The sequence below is a fragment of the Podarcis pityusensis genome (assembly GCF_964106645.2).
Source record: "Podarcis pityusensis genome assembly, chromosome: 17".
In the NCBI taxonomy this organism is placed as follows: Eukaryota; Metazoa; Chordata; class Lepidosauria; order Squamata; family Lacertidae; genus Podarcis; species Podarcis pityusensis.
The window spans coordinates 18880569-18895842 of NC_138042.1; the positions used below are offsets into that span (position 1 = coordinate 18880569).

At 44.2% G+C, this 15274-nt stretch overlaps 1 pseudogene across 1 annotated transcript; it reads right to left on the minus strand.

Moving 5' to 3' along the window:
* Positions 1-12434: 12434 nt before the first annotated feature.
* Positions 12435-14079, minus strand: LOC308466566 (transmembrane protein 138 pseudogene; annotated as a pseudogene). Its single transcript has one exon. The product of its transcript is annotated as a transmembrane protein 138 pseudogene (transcript).
* Between the last annotated feature and the right edge of the window lie 1195 nt (positions 14080-15274).

Below are 15274 nucleotides of genomic sequence, written 5' to 3' on the forward strand. Positions count from 1 at the left end.
TTTCCTTTTCCGCAGGGTCTTCCTGCCCGCTGGGGTTTCGCCCCTCCTGGATTCCTCTGACGCTGAATCCCCAGATTGCTCTTGCCCCCTCCTGCGGGCTTTGGGACCTGGCCCCTCCTCCGGGCTCCCTGTACTTCCGCGCGCCTCCACATTTGAACTTGGCGCGCGCGCCCAACCTCTAACCTTCCTTTTGACAGCTACACTACTCCCTTCACTACTCCCCTCCCCTTCCGGGAGGGTGGCTTGCTCCGACCTCCCTCCCTTCTCTGCTGCCGGAGCTGCTTCCCCTGATACACTGGAACCTCCACCCCCTTCGCTGCACTCTGGCGGGGAGGCTGGTCCTGACGCCCAGCTGCCACTTTGGGATCCCCCGCTGGCCCCCTGCTCCTGACACGTTCCCCCTGGGGCTCCCCTGGCCTTGACCACCGGCGCCCCCTTCTGGGAATCCTCTGATTCGCTGGAAAGACTCATGGAATCTCTTGAGTCATTGTCATCCTCTTCCTCGCTGTCCTGGGACTCATCCCCATCGCTCTCCATCTCCTGCCTACCCTGTGCCTCTGTCCCTGAACCCCTGACATTATTATTATTATTATTATTTATTATATTTTGCCGTTTCTTTGGCTGCTGTTTAGTTGCAGCCCCCACAGAATGATTTTCTCTCTTGGCTTCCACGGGAAAGCCCAACGAACATGTAAATCCAGCAGCCATTTCTATATGCTTGCTGACCTGGGAGTTAAGCCCTGCTGAACTCAAGGCAGCTTACTCCAGAGTAGGATAAACAGACTGGCGGGAGTGTTGCGCAGCGAAGTTAAAAACACAGAGTCTTCACAGTAATTGAATAAAACTTCACTGCGGCAAAACATAACTTCTTTACAAACACATAACGAACAGAAGAAGATTAGACTAGGCTAGAGATCACACACAGAGACCATTGCATTTATCCTTCCTGGTTGTCCTGTTTCTTCCTGTAATAGATACAATACTTGCACAAAGAATGAGTCGTCCACAGGATGACACATGGTGAGTCAGCATGCTGAATGATTATGCAGCTTTTCAGCATTTTACAACATTTCTAGACTCCTTTACAGCTTCTGCTCTCAAATACTTTTATCACATGGCAGGGAGGCCTTGGCGCATCAAAAGTCAATGCCTGCTCGGCCCCTCGCTGGGTTGCCAGGCCCTGGGGCCACAGACTTTGGACGGCGCAAGCCGTCCTCTCCTACCCACCCCCACCCCTGGCATGGCCCTGCCAGGGTGATGGCGCACCTGCCCACAGAGAGGGCTCTTGAGTGCCCTCTCTGGCACGTGTGCCATAGGCTCTGCACCAATGCACTAGATACAGAGCAGGGAAGCAATAGCAGTGTTAAGTTGTGGGTGAACATATCAGATGACACAGCAATTCTTCAAACAGCTCTTGTTTATTCACAGGCCAGAACAGAACTGAACTGAAGGGTTCGGCCAGCCTGCTTATACAGTGGAACCTCGGGTTAAGTACTTAATTCGTTCCGGAGGTCCGTTCTTAACCTGAAACTGTTCTTAACCTGAAGCACCACTTTAGCTATTGGGGCCTCCTGCTGCTGCCGCGCCACCGGAGCACAATTTCTGTTCTCATCCTGAAGCAAAGTTCTTAACCCGAGGTACTATTTCTGGTAACCTGGGTCTGTAACCTGAAGCATATGTAACCCATGGTACCACTGTATAGAGCTCCACTAGAACGCAACAGTAACCATTTTCTGTAACTATCCAGTCACTGAATGTCACTTTCAAGCCCTTATTTGCACATGTGGACCTGAGTCAAAACTATCTACAGTATCCCCCTGCTGGCCCAGGGTGAGAACTTCAGTACATAACAAGCAGAACTGTCAGTACGCCTTTGAGCTGATGCCAACGACTGGGCTTAACAACTGGTTCTGCCCCGACTGGGCTAGGCTACTGGAGCGCTTCCAGAGACCTTCCACTCCTGGAAAGCAGGTCTAAGTGCACTGGACCCACAACTGTCCATTGTGAGACCAAACTCAGCAGAGTATAAACAACACGGAAGAAAGCTGTGAAGCATAACTGCTTTTATTTTCTAATAGCTACTAAAAACTAAAGGGCTACTGGATTGCATGAGTGTTAACAGCTCCCACTCAGCCATCTAATCTCTACATAGATAACACTCAGACTCCACACAGAGTAAGGCAGGAGCGGAAGAAGGGAAGAGCAGTTTCCGCCCCCTCTTTTCTGAAAACATCATATCAGGAGATTCTTGCAATGGGAGGGGGTGAAAATACCAACAAGAACGACTGCCCTGCCCCCAAGAGTTGGTTCCGGTGAGTCCAGCCACATCCTCTAGGACCCTGTAGTCCAGCAGGAGTCTCTTTATAGCTGGAAGTGTCAGGGTCTGGGCATCGCCCCCTAGGCCAGCTGGTAAAAAGGCCTTGAAGGGAGCAGGCCCTGCAGTCGTCCTCCCCACAGCTGGTGGTCCTTGGGCTTCCGGGAAGCCTCAAATGAGAACAGATTCAAGTAGTCGCCATGTTGGTCTGCTGTAGTAAATTTTTTTTAAAAAAATAATTGTTCCGAAAGAAACCGTCTTAAAAGAATCAAGTCCCTTTTCATAACAAAGTCTTTAAAAGAATCCTTCTATTTAAAAATTTATTTATTTTAAAAAGTTGTCCAGTAGCACCTTAGAGATCAACTACGTTTCGGGACACAGGTGGCGCTGTGGTCTAAACCAGAGAGCCTAGAACTTGCTGATCAGAAGGTCGGCGGTTTGAATCCTTGCGACGGGGTGAGCTCCTGTTGCTCGGTCCCTGCTCCTGCCCACCTAGCAGTTCGAAAGCACGCCAAAGTGCAAGTAGATAAATAGGTACCGCTCCGGCGAGAAGGTAAACTGTGTTTCTGTGCACTGCTCTGGTTCGCCAGAAGCGGCTTAGTCATGCTGGCCACATGACCCGGAAGCTGTATACTGGCTCTCTCGGTCAATAAAGCGAGATGAGCACCGCAACCCCAGAGTAGGTCACGACTGGACCTAATGGTCAAAGGTCCTTTCCTTTAAGTTTGTTCTGGGTATAAGCTTTGGTGTGTATGCACACTTCTTCAGATACTCTGAAGTCACTAGACCCTTATATATAATGAGAAGTAGGGGAGGAAATGGGTGATTGGCTAATGGGTAGGGTGAACCTGTGATGACTATTAAGGGCTGCAATTGGTCCTCCAGGAAAAAGCAAGGGATTTTTAAAGGATAGTATACAGAAGACCAAAAATAGTATTAGTACGTGTAATGAGACAAGAACCCACTATCTCTATTCAGACCAGGTCTCTCCATAGTTTTCAGTTTGGTAATAAGCTGTAATTCAGCAACTTCTCTTTCCAGTCTATTTCTGAAATTCTTTTGAGATCTTGTATAGAATATCCTGGGAGATAGAAGTGTTCTCTGTATATTCTAAGGAAAAGCAGGACATTCCAGGAACAAATCTTGGGACAGCTTCTGTAAATCTGGAACTGTCCCTGGGAAATAGGGACACTTGGAGGGTCTGGATTAAATAATACTCATGGCACCATGCTAGGGTTCATTGTTTAGGGGCAATGGGGTAGGGTGTCAGTATGCCTTTCAACTGGTGTCAGCAACTGGGCTCAATAACTGGTTCTGCCCTAACTGGGCTAGGCGACTGGACTGGAGCACTTTCAGAGACCTTCCAATCGTGGAAGATAGGTCCCAGTGCACTGGACTCACAGCTGTGGATTGTGAGCACCAGACTCACGCAGAGTATAAATAACGCGGAAGCTACCTGTGAAGCATAACTCCTTTTATTTCTAATAGCTACTGCAAACTTAAAGAACTACTGGCTTGCATGCGTGTTACAGCTCCCACTCAGCCATCTAGTCACTACATAGATAAGACTCTCTCCACACACAGAGTCAGGCAGTCAGTCAGGAGCACAAGAGTAGAAGAGCAGTTCTTCCCTCTCCTTTGCGTGTCGAGGTCCCCAAGCCACCCCCCAAATAACTCACAATGCACACTTAATTTTTGTTTAAGGTTTTTGGCATAATTTTGGCCACAACTTTATTTAAATACAAAACCGTGAGTGGTTGTTTAGGCATCGGTTAAAACTATCTGTCCCCCCCGCCTGGGGACAGAACTGACTTCCAGGCACCACCAAAAGCCAGTAAGGGAAAACAAGTCAGGGAGAAATGGAGCTGAATCACAGGCCCTCAACTCTCCCCCGCAAGGTCCCCAAGGCTTGCCCACCCTTTTTTTTTTTTTAAATGATATTTATTGAAAAAAAATTTTAGAATTACAAAAGAAAACAAAGTAGAAAAAGAGAAAGAAAAAACAAAGAAAAAACAAACCACATCAAACAATACAAATTAATAAAAATCAAAATCAAAAAATATACCACAAACATTTAAAAACAAATCCAATATTCTCAAATCCTTAACTGTCATTACCTTCTTTCTTTGACCTCCTCCTCCTCCCTTTTTTTGTATCCTAGTTGTTAATTGTCGCAGCAAATCCTTTCCATATTTCATAATATTCTGTCATTACCTTAATCTATTTTAATCTTATCTTACTATAAAAAAACTTAAAACTTAAAACTTAAATCTTGTTTTTACCAATTTCTCATAACCATAATATTCTTACATAATTCTTTAAATATTTTTGCTAAAGCCAAATAATTTCGTTCCAACATTTTTCTAGATAGACAGACAGTTTATTACGGCCATAGGCCCATATTCAATACATCATACAGCAACACAGGTATAACAAGATAAAATTGATAAATTAAATTACGTTTAAATCAAGTACATCTCAGACCGTAAGTTTCTAAATTCCATTAAAGTAAGAACAATATAGCACTTAAAATATCAAATTATCAGTATAAATCAATATTATTTAGGCAAAATCAATAATCATAGAGTAATCCATTTTTCTTTTTATAGGCTAACACTGTTATCAGAAATCTGGCAACAGAAAGGGACCTACTCGGATCAGAATCTTGCAATAAGTGAATTAGCTGTATTTCCAAGGAGTCACCTGAGATTTCCAATAATAAAGGGGACAAAAATCTGGTCCGAGAAACTGAATGTAGTGAACAACAGAATAGTATATGTTGTAAAGATTCTATAGATCTATTATCGCATACACACACCGCTGAGATCCGACCATTGGAAAATCTATTATTCAGGACATTGGAAGGAAAGGCATTAAATCTTGCCTTTATAAAGGCATATCTGTGGGCCGCTACAGACAAAGAGGTCAAATAAGATGGTATCTGCTGTGAGGGCACTATGCCAAGATTTAATGGTGAGCAAGTGCCACTACCCGAAATGGTGTTTTGTTGTAGGTCAATCTCCTCAAGTTTTTGAGTGAGGATTTTTTTTGCTGTGGCTAGGTCCAATTCCAATAATTCTGATGGAGACAATCCATAGGTCACTACTTTAGAATGGATCTCTTTTGCCCCTAGGACAGGAAAATTATCTCTCCAGAGGCATTGAATCAAATACGGATTCGGGAGCCTCTGCCTTAAGGACAACCAGTAACAAAGGCTGCGCCTCCAAAGAGTATTTTCTAAAGATGTAGTTTTTAATTCTAAACGAATAGCTGCGTTGCTAACGCACTGAGGAAGTTTTAGCAGTCGTCTTAGAAATTGATTTTGAATTACCTCCAAGGGCATCAAGTTTACTGCGGTCCCCCATAAAGGAACAGCATATGCCAATGTTGCAATTGCTTTAGCTTTGAATACTTTCAGGGCAGATGGAACATGAAGAGCCCCGTCCGAAAAGAAAAAGCGCAAAAGCGCAAAGGATAGGGCCTTGGCCTTGTTTAAAATATGTGCAGTATGGGCCTTCCAACCCAGATTATATTGGAGAAAGACTCCCAGGTATTGAAATTTATAGACCTGTTCAATAGGTTTTCCATCTAATTGCCACTTAGAGGATTTCCGACTTTTTGAGAAGATTAGTACTTTTGATTTAGATTGATTTATAGTGAGGGAATTTGTTTTACAATATGAAACAAAGAATTTTAATGCTCTCCTGAGGCCAGTTCTTCAGAAGGATAAAATCACAGCATCATCAGCATAGAGTAATAGTGGGCAACGATAGTTTGCGAGGCGGGGGGCATGGGTGATTTCCTGCGATTCAGCCAATGGTATCCTCATGTCACTAATGAATAAATTGAAAAGAAAAGGAGCTAGGATACATCCTTGCCGGACTCCTCTGTTGATGGGCACAGAGTTTGTGAGATCGCCGGCTGGGGTTATTCTCACCCTAGCATCCGACCCCTCATGCAGCTGGATTATTAACCATAAAAGTCTTCTATCAATTCCCCATTGGGTCAACTTTTCCCAGAGCAACCTTCTGGGGATGCTGTCAAATGCAGTCTTAAGGTCGATAAAAGCCGCACAAAGTTGGCCTCGGTTTGAAGAGGAATATTTCCGGGCTAGATGTTGCAAGACTAAAACATGGTCCGTAGTTGACTGGTTCGGTCTGAATCCTGCTTGCTCGGGGCCTATCAGTTTCTTTTCTTCAGCCCATTGGGTAAGTCTATTCAGCAGAAAACGTGCGTATATCTTTCCAACTATTGACAGTAAACTAATATTCCTATAATTCTCCGGATCGTCTGGGGAGCCTTTTTTATATATTGGGATTATAATAGCGTCCTTCCATATTTTTGGCACCCTTCCAGTTGCATTAATAGCATCGAAAGTAACAGCCAGGATTTTTGCCCACCAGACGGAATGTAGTTTTATGGCTTCCGCCGGAACCAAATCTGGCCCAAGGGCTTTGCCGATTTTAAGTTTAGAGATTAAATTCAAGATTTCATCGGGGTCAGTAGGGGGCCAGATGGGGAGATGGTCAAATACATCATCAAGAGCGTTGGTATTGGAATCTGGTGACGCAAAATATTTCCTTAAAAAGGATTCCCAGACCGGGGCAGGAATTATTGTTAAGGGGTATCTCCTTGATCTTCTATTAACCAATTGGCAAAATTGCCGTGAGTTACATGAACTAGAGGCGACTATAAGCGCCTGCCAGCGATTTTGTTGCCACTCTTGCTTAGCCATTCTCTGGGCTTGCTTATATGCTGTTTTTGCTTGTTGGTAATTCCTAGGTAATACTAAAGCACCAGAAGATTTATATTCATTGTAAATGGCACAGAGATGTCGTCTAGCTTGTTTGCATTTTAAGTTGAACCAAGGGGCACCCTTCTTAAAATGGGCCCGATTTACTTGGATGGCTGGTACTGTAAAAAAGGACATAAGATCTTCTGTAAGCAGAGAAAATGAATTAATAATTTGTTCATGCCCATACAAATCTAAATCCAAAGCAACATGAGTTTGAATTATCTCTTGTTGGAAAAATTCCATATATTTTTGGGCTTGAGTTACTGACCATTTTATTCCTCTCACTTGTTCTGCAGTATTTATTCCCATATATATGGGGTGTCTGGACTTGATAGACTGCCAGTCTAGGGAAAGCTTGGCACTCAAGGGGAGATGGTCGCTCATTTGGACGTTTTCTATTTTAAAATAAGAAAAATTTGGGAATAGATCTCTAGAAACAATAAAATAATCAAGAACACTATTTGTAAGTGTGCTCAAATGAGTGAACTCACCCGGAATATCCGGGGGACAATTTCCGTTTAAAATTATCAAATTCAAACGTAAAATCAGTTGATAAAAAAGGGTTCCCTCTTCGTTAACCCTATTATCTTTCGATTTTCTCTGTATATGGGGGGAGAAATCCAAGTTCTGGTGATCAGGTATGACCCACCATTTGGCCTTGCCTAGCGCTTCCCAGTTTGCAGCTGTACGAGCATTAAAATCACCTCCCATGACTGCTGAAATATTTGGGAACTTAGTGTAACAGAAAACTAGGTGTTCTTCAAGTGTTTCCCATTTGGAATGGAGGTCCACTACCTGCCCCCCAGGGGGGAAATAAACATTTGTTACCAGTAGTTCAAATTTCCCTCCTGAAATCAATCCTGTGATCGCGTAAGGCGAGGAAGATTTAACAAGTGTAAGTTTTGCTTGCAATTTGAGGGAGATGGCTATTACCAAACCTCCCCTAGGGCGTCCACCTTTAAGAGGGGGGCTAGCTGGGAGCAAAATGGTATCGTATCCATTTATGTCAATCACCTCCTCTTCCCAAGTTTCTTGTAGGAGAATTACTTGGAATAAATTAACAAATTTTAAGAAGTTTGGATCAGATTTCTTCCCCCTCCATCCCGCAATATTCCAGCATAAAAATGACATCGAGGAGTGGCTGGGTTGGTCGTTAGGTAGTCAGATCATGTGGGAATGGGAGTCTAAATTTGGGGGAGTTTCAGCTTCAAAAAAATCAGTAATTTTCCTTTGAGAAGGTGGCAATCGTGCTATTCATCCCAACTGTTTAGATTTATTGGGGTGGTTTGGCTGCAAAGTCGTGCCACTCGTCTCGCTAAAGGCAGATGTTAGGCCTAAGATAGTCGACTTTTCAGAGCCAGATGGTAGAATTAGGGGGGTATTACTTAAAGAGAGCGAATTTAAGTCAACAGGTATCGTGCCACTAGTTGAGTGATCATTAATTGTTTGGATAATTTTGTTAATACGACCTGTCTGGTCTTCGACCAGATCATTCTTCGGGGCTAAAAATAAAATGGAGTCGTCTCTCATTTGTTGGTCTGGTTCAGCTCGTTCTGTTATCGGTTCGATGGTATCTATGGATTTATTCAACTTGCACACGTTAGAAGAGAGTGGGTTAATAAAGTTACAAGTAAGTGGACCCATATGGGGCACTTTACATGGAGAGCCTAATTCAGATTCGTTAAGTTCCCTCATTTTGTCCCAGGCAGATGTTGTAGTCATATTTGCCTCAGAGATAGGGTGCATGGTAGATGGGTCTGGTGGTGAGGTTTCCGCCTCCAGAATATGGAAGCGTGGATTCATTTCCGCAACAACCAGTTGGCTGGTAGGGGTGGGTGCCTTCCCAACCCACAGGTCCAGTTCTTGGTGGTATAAACGTGGGACAGAATCTGAACCACTGTCTCTATCAAGCATATTTTGTTTAGGTAATCTCAGCTGTTCCTCCGTCACTTTTGTCAGGCAGAAGTAAAGGGTATCAATTTTATGGAGTATTTCTTTCTGAATTTCTTGCGGGAGAACGCTATAAGAGTAGAGTAAGTTATTATCAAAGCTGTCAAGATCGATTCCCTGATTCTCCGCATACCTGGGCCCAAGGGAGTCCAACCTTTGAGAGTCCTTGGCAACCAGACCAGTGGGATGTTTGGAGATATCCTCCGCAGAGTTTATATCAATTAAAACGTGTTGGTCAATCTCAAGTTGAGTTTTTGGCAAATTTACGATATGGGGGATAAGTGGAATTGGAGGTGCTTCATTTTTAAAGTACCTTGAGATTCTTATACCACTCGTCTCCAGTTGTTCTCTACATTTGTACACTTGTTTTGCCAGTCTCCCTTCGTAGAATGAGACCACCGCTCTGGCAAGGAATCCATTGAAGTATAGATATTCCACTTGGGCCAAATCAGTAGGGTTATTAAGGATGCCCGGCATATAGATCTTTAAAAGGTTCAATAGATGGGCTTTACGCTCTTCTTGTGACAGGAGTCCTGGGGGTTTGGGATAATTTGATAAAACGAGTTTGTTTCGGTACAGCACCAGATTCCAGTTTTTATTTGTTAGATTTATCAGATTTCTCTTCTTAGAGGGATTGGTTTCATCTACAGATAGAATGTAAGACCATGGATCTTGGATCAAGATGTCTTGCTTGGAGTTAGGTGTTGGGGTAGGTGTTAAGGTTTCAAGGAATCCATCGCAGCGTCAGGGCAAGGGTTTATAAAACGTTCTTGCTTAGAAGATTTCCTGGTTAAAAGTTTTTCAGTGTTCCCACTGGTCTCGGTTATTGGGATACTCTTGAGAAGATTAAAAAGCTTTTTAAAATCCATTTTTTTGTAACGCACTGCCTTAAAATTTTTAACATTTCTGCTCTTTTTTGCCCTTATGGGCCTCCTTTTCAAGGCAGTAGCCCTACAAGATCTCTTGGCCTTCCTTGGTGATCTGTTTTTGCAGGTGATAGGAAGGAAGTTGTTATTACTTTCCAATTCTACAGTCATCCCGCTGGATTCCCTACAGAGAGTTTTGCAAGTGTCCAACATTATAGTGAGGATTTTTGTACAGGTGGCCAGATAAGATTTTATATTTTTGATATCCTCAGTTAAAAGCACAAGCCATTTGATAACTGATAAATCCTCATCCTCATCCTCATTTGTCTCAGGTTGGAAGCAGGAGTCTCCTGATGTTTTAGGGTTTCCCGAAGAGATCTCTGCAATTTGTTTTAACATTAGTTCTTCCACTTCTCGGACTTGGGATGGTTCAGGAGAAGCTTGGGATTTAAGTCTCTGTTTTGGGAGTACTTCAGTGACTGTACCAATTGTGTTTGGATTTACTTTGGGCTTTATTGGCCCTTTGTTGTGGCATTCTTCTACACAATCCTCTCTCTGCACAGCCGGCCCTTCAGTGCAGGAGGGAAAAGTTTCAGTTTCCTGCTGATTCTCACTCGGCTTAACTTTACCCCTATTCTTAAAGGGCCAAGTGTTTTTTGTTTGAGTTCCCTTTAGGGTAGCTCTTTTAGAGAGAGGTCTTGGATCACTCTGGTAAAAGCCTTATGTTCTATAGCCACTCCTGGTCGTCACCATTATTTACCTTGTAGGGTCAAGTTGGTAAAAATCTCACCTCGGTTCATTAGCTCCGTCGGGTGTTGCAGGAGGGTTCTCCGCGAGACTACTTCCAAGGTAGGCAAGTAATTCTGCCAGGGGATAAATGAAGCAGAACTTGCCTTCAGTTTCAGCCGCTCCTTGTTTCTCGGCGTTTTTCCTCCCCCTCTTCCTTTTTCTAAGACTTTTAACTTGAGCTTTTAACTCAAGCCTTGTGAATATACTAGTTAAAGAACAGCTGCCAAATGTTGTAGATAAGATACTGAGGCTGATAAAAGGTGAATAAAACTGATAAAACTAATAAAAACTAATAAAAACCGCACAACTACTGCGGAGCTCGTCAGTGCTTCCACTAACGATGCCATCTTGCTGGCTTCTCATTCATAAGATACATAATACTACATTGTAAGGTCTACCAAAGAAAATAATCGGGTGGGAGGGAGGAATAAGGCGCTTGAATTTATGTCGCCCGGTCTATTCATTGAAACAAACGGGTGTAGGAAGGGGAAAAGGCACTTTTATTCATGGGTCTTGGGGTTATGTGTGGTGCTTATGCAAACTGGGGGGGGGGGCTGAAGGGTTCATGTAGGGCCGGGTGCCCCCGAGGTCATCGCCTCAAACCCTCTGATGGTTGGTGGAAAGGGATTTGACACGCATGCCCCCCTTCCGTATTACAGTTTAGGTACGTAATCTTAGCCATGGCCCAGCCCCACTATATATTTAGTTGTGGGTTGGTGGGTTGGAGACTCCATGAGAGCTTTGCAGAATACATTGTCATTGCGATGTGGGGGAGAAAGACAGTAGAAATAACTGGGCAGTAAAAGGAAACCATGGCTGCTCCAGAACTCACGCCAAATCCTATGGAAGTGCATTCAAGAGCAGCCCCACCAGGGTTTCCCGTCAGCAAATTGAAGCGGCAGCTCAGGTCAAACTTCTCAAATGGAACTCTACAAAGTGGGCGGGCGAAAACCTCCTTCACCTCCGTACTCAGCTTAGGGGAGGGAAAGCTTCGGCAGCCTGGATGGCTGCCATTTTCCATGCTTCCGGCAGCCTTTTCCGCCTTTGCCACCTTCTCAGCCTGGGGGGAGGCCTCGGTTGGCGGGCCATTGTAATATCACCTGATTCTGTATGCAGAGTCACTGACTTGTAGTACCAAAAAGCATAGATCATAGAATTGCAGAGTTGGAATATTGAAGAGGAAAGGCATCAGCTGAGGTTTTGTTCGGGTCCAAAATGATCTACAGGAAGTAAAAACATTTGTTCCTGACGTTTCACAGATATAATAGCATCTTATTACTTGAAGGTTTGACATGGCATGCTCAGAATTGCATCTTCCTGTGGATTCTGGTCAGGGGTTCTTGGGCATGTGAAGAGTGAATCTAGACAGCATAATCATGACCCCACCTTCATTATACACATCATAGCATCTACACAGCATTTTATATAAAAAATAATAATTGGACATTCAGCTATAGTTAGTTCACCATAACCTTTCTCCCAGGGGTCAGCAAACTTTTTCAGCAGGGGGCCGGTCCACTGTCCCTCAGACCACTGTCGCTCAGACCGGACTATATTTTGAAAAAAAAAATTAATGAACAAATTCCTATGCTTCACAAATAACCCAGAGATGCATTTTAAATAAAAGCACACATTCTACTCATGTAAAAACACCAGGCAAGGCCCCACAGATAACCCAGAGATGCATACTTCTTCTATGAGAAAAATTAAGTGACTCACGTAAATGTAAACTAAGCTTTAATAATGAAGAAAGCTGTAACAAAATAACATGTTGAGAGAAGCTAAATACAACATGAGGCAAACCTGAGGCAAGAAGAGGCAGTTGTTCCCTCTTAACTGACATTCTTAACTGAACATATGAATGAAAATGCAATTACAAAAGGAGAATCTAACAAGTCAATGAGAGTACATTTGCTCAGGCTGAATCCTGCAAAGCCAAACCATAGTCTTTGTGCCTTGTCACACTGTCAGAGGTACTAGTGGCAGGAATCCTTTTCTGTCACAGGGGAGCTTAGGGCAAGGAAATATTCTCTAGGAGGAAAAGGCAGCATTGCTACTCAGTGGGAGTTCTCAGCCAGATCTGTTTGGCGCTTCAAATCGTTCCTCAGTAAGGCTGCAGCCGCATCCAGAGTGCAGTTTACTGAACTGAGAGGAGGATTGTGGGGAGCTTGGAGACTAGGCTGCTCATCAATGAAACTGCTCTTTTGTGGATACCCTGCTTGCCACTATATGCTTCTCAGTGTGCACGAACGTAGGAAAGGGATGAAGTCATTTGACCACATGAGATTTAGAACTTGACTGCAGGAGACAAATTGTAGCGGGAGGAGGGGAACTTGCAAGACACTGGTAAAATCTCTGTGGACGTTCTAGCAAGCTGGCCTCTGCGCCAAATGATCCAGAAGCAGCTTTCATCGGCGCGCTTGTGCAAACTCTTTCCGTAGCCAAAGAGAGTCGTGGTAGAAACGGGGATCTCCCAAGTGCAGAGCCGTCCTCTTATAGAAGTAGTAGTATAGCACAGCCACCGTTCTCTGGAAAACAAAGAGAGTCTGCAGCCCATCTGTCCACACAAAATAGTTGGATTTTTTCCAGCGGAGGTTCATGACCCAGATGTGGAAGGAAATGCTCAAAGCAAGGTATGCTGCTGACAGGACAATGGCCCCTTTAAATTTCTGGAACAGAAGATTAACCAGGCCAGCCTGGAAGACGAAGGTGTTGAAGAACATGAGGAAGATGATGATGACGTTGAAGAGGATGGCAATATCCTGAATGATGAAAAGGACAAGCTGGATGACGGGCGCCATGCGCAGCAGCTCCGAAAAGGAGTTGACAAAGAGGTCATAGAACAGCAGTAGAAACTGCAAGGAAAGGACCAGGCTATAGTTGCTGGCTTGGAGCATCTTCTCAGTGCCTGCATCCCAGGTGAGAGGGACACCTCATGCTCACACAACAGAGGGATACAAACTTTTTCCTCCAGCGCAATCACTCATAGCTCCCTTTGGGCAGAGACCTCAAACCTTATCTCATTGGTGATCAAGGTTTCAATCCGGGTCTGCGGCGCCAAGACACGTGCCCTGGTTCCGCGGGCTCCCAAGCGCCCTCAACCTCACACTCCCTGTGTTAAGCAACGGGGCATGGCAGGTTGCCGAGAGAAAGGCCCGTCGCCGCTCCTGCTCGCGCTCTTTGCTCCCGACCCTCACCTGGCACCGGCACCGCCCATCCCCATGGAGACGGCACAGCCGTCTTAACTGAACATAACGGAACACCCACTGAAGGGAGGGGCTGATTCCAGAGCAAAACACAAGCCCCGCCCACCAGATACCCAGCACTCTACTATTCAAATTAGGCCCCAGTGTTTTTCTTAACGTTTTCACAGGACTCCCATCATCAATCACACAAAAAACGGTTAGGTAAAATGTCATATAACTTAAGAAATCCTTTAAATTTTGTATATCTGCATGAACCTGTTGCCTTTTGAATTGAATGGCTTTAAGCTCTTGTCTATTGAGGAAATGTTTCGCCTAAAGATGTAGAAGACATGTTGAGGTTCAGGCATCAGCTTTATGAAGAAAGCCGTCTGCGGAAACTGAAAGGGGAATTGATTTGTGAAAAGTGTATGGAATTGATGCTTTTGAATTATGGTGCTGGAGGAGACTCTTGAGAGTCCCATAGACTGCAAGAAGATCAAACCTATCCATTCTTAAGGAAATCAGCCCTGAGTGCTCACTGGAAGGACAGATCCTGAAGCTGAGGCTCCAATACTTTGGCCACCTCATGAGAAGAGAAGACTCCCTGGAAAAGACCCTGATGTTGGGAAAGATGGAGGGCACAAGGAGAAGGGGACGACAGAGGACGAGATGGCTGGATAGTGTTCTCGAAGCTACCAGCATGAGTTTGACCAAACTGCGGGAGGCAGTGGAAGACTGGCGTGCCTGGCGTGCTCTGGTCCATGGGGTCACAAAGAGTCAGACACGACTAAATGACTAAACAACAACATTGCAGCCAATTCGTCAAGTGTATCCTGATTTCTTCAGATTTCTTCAAGTTTATTTAAATGTTGTGCAGAGGTCCAGTGAGTAGAAGTATTTGCCAAAGAATGAGATCCCAGCTGCATGTCTTGTCGAGATTTTTGCAGCACGATCTAGACTCCTCCGGTAAGCTGGATACTTAAAAAAAAAACAACAGTAAAGTTTGTAATGAAAATAAAGCATTTGCAAACTGTAGTTATGACCTTTAAAGGCATTGGTATTTTTTGTTTTAAATGTTGGTGCTTTGATTTTTTAAAATTGGGAAATTGCGCAAGAGAAATGAAATGAGCTACATTCCCCTTTCTGCCACAGTTCTTTTGTTAGAAAGCAAGTTGCACTTCCTGAAATAGACAGGGCATTCCTGGTCTCGTTGCCAGTAAAAGGGAATTGCTTCAGTGATGCTTCTAATACGTCTCATTGAAGCCATTTTCTTTTGCTGGCAACAAGACCAGGAATGCCCTGTGCCTGTTTCAGGAAGTGCAGCTTGCTTTCTGACAAGATTTACATCCGATAGAAAGAACTTGTAGTACCTAAG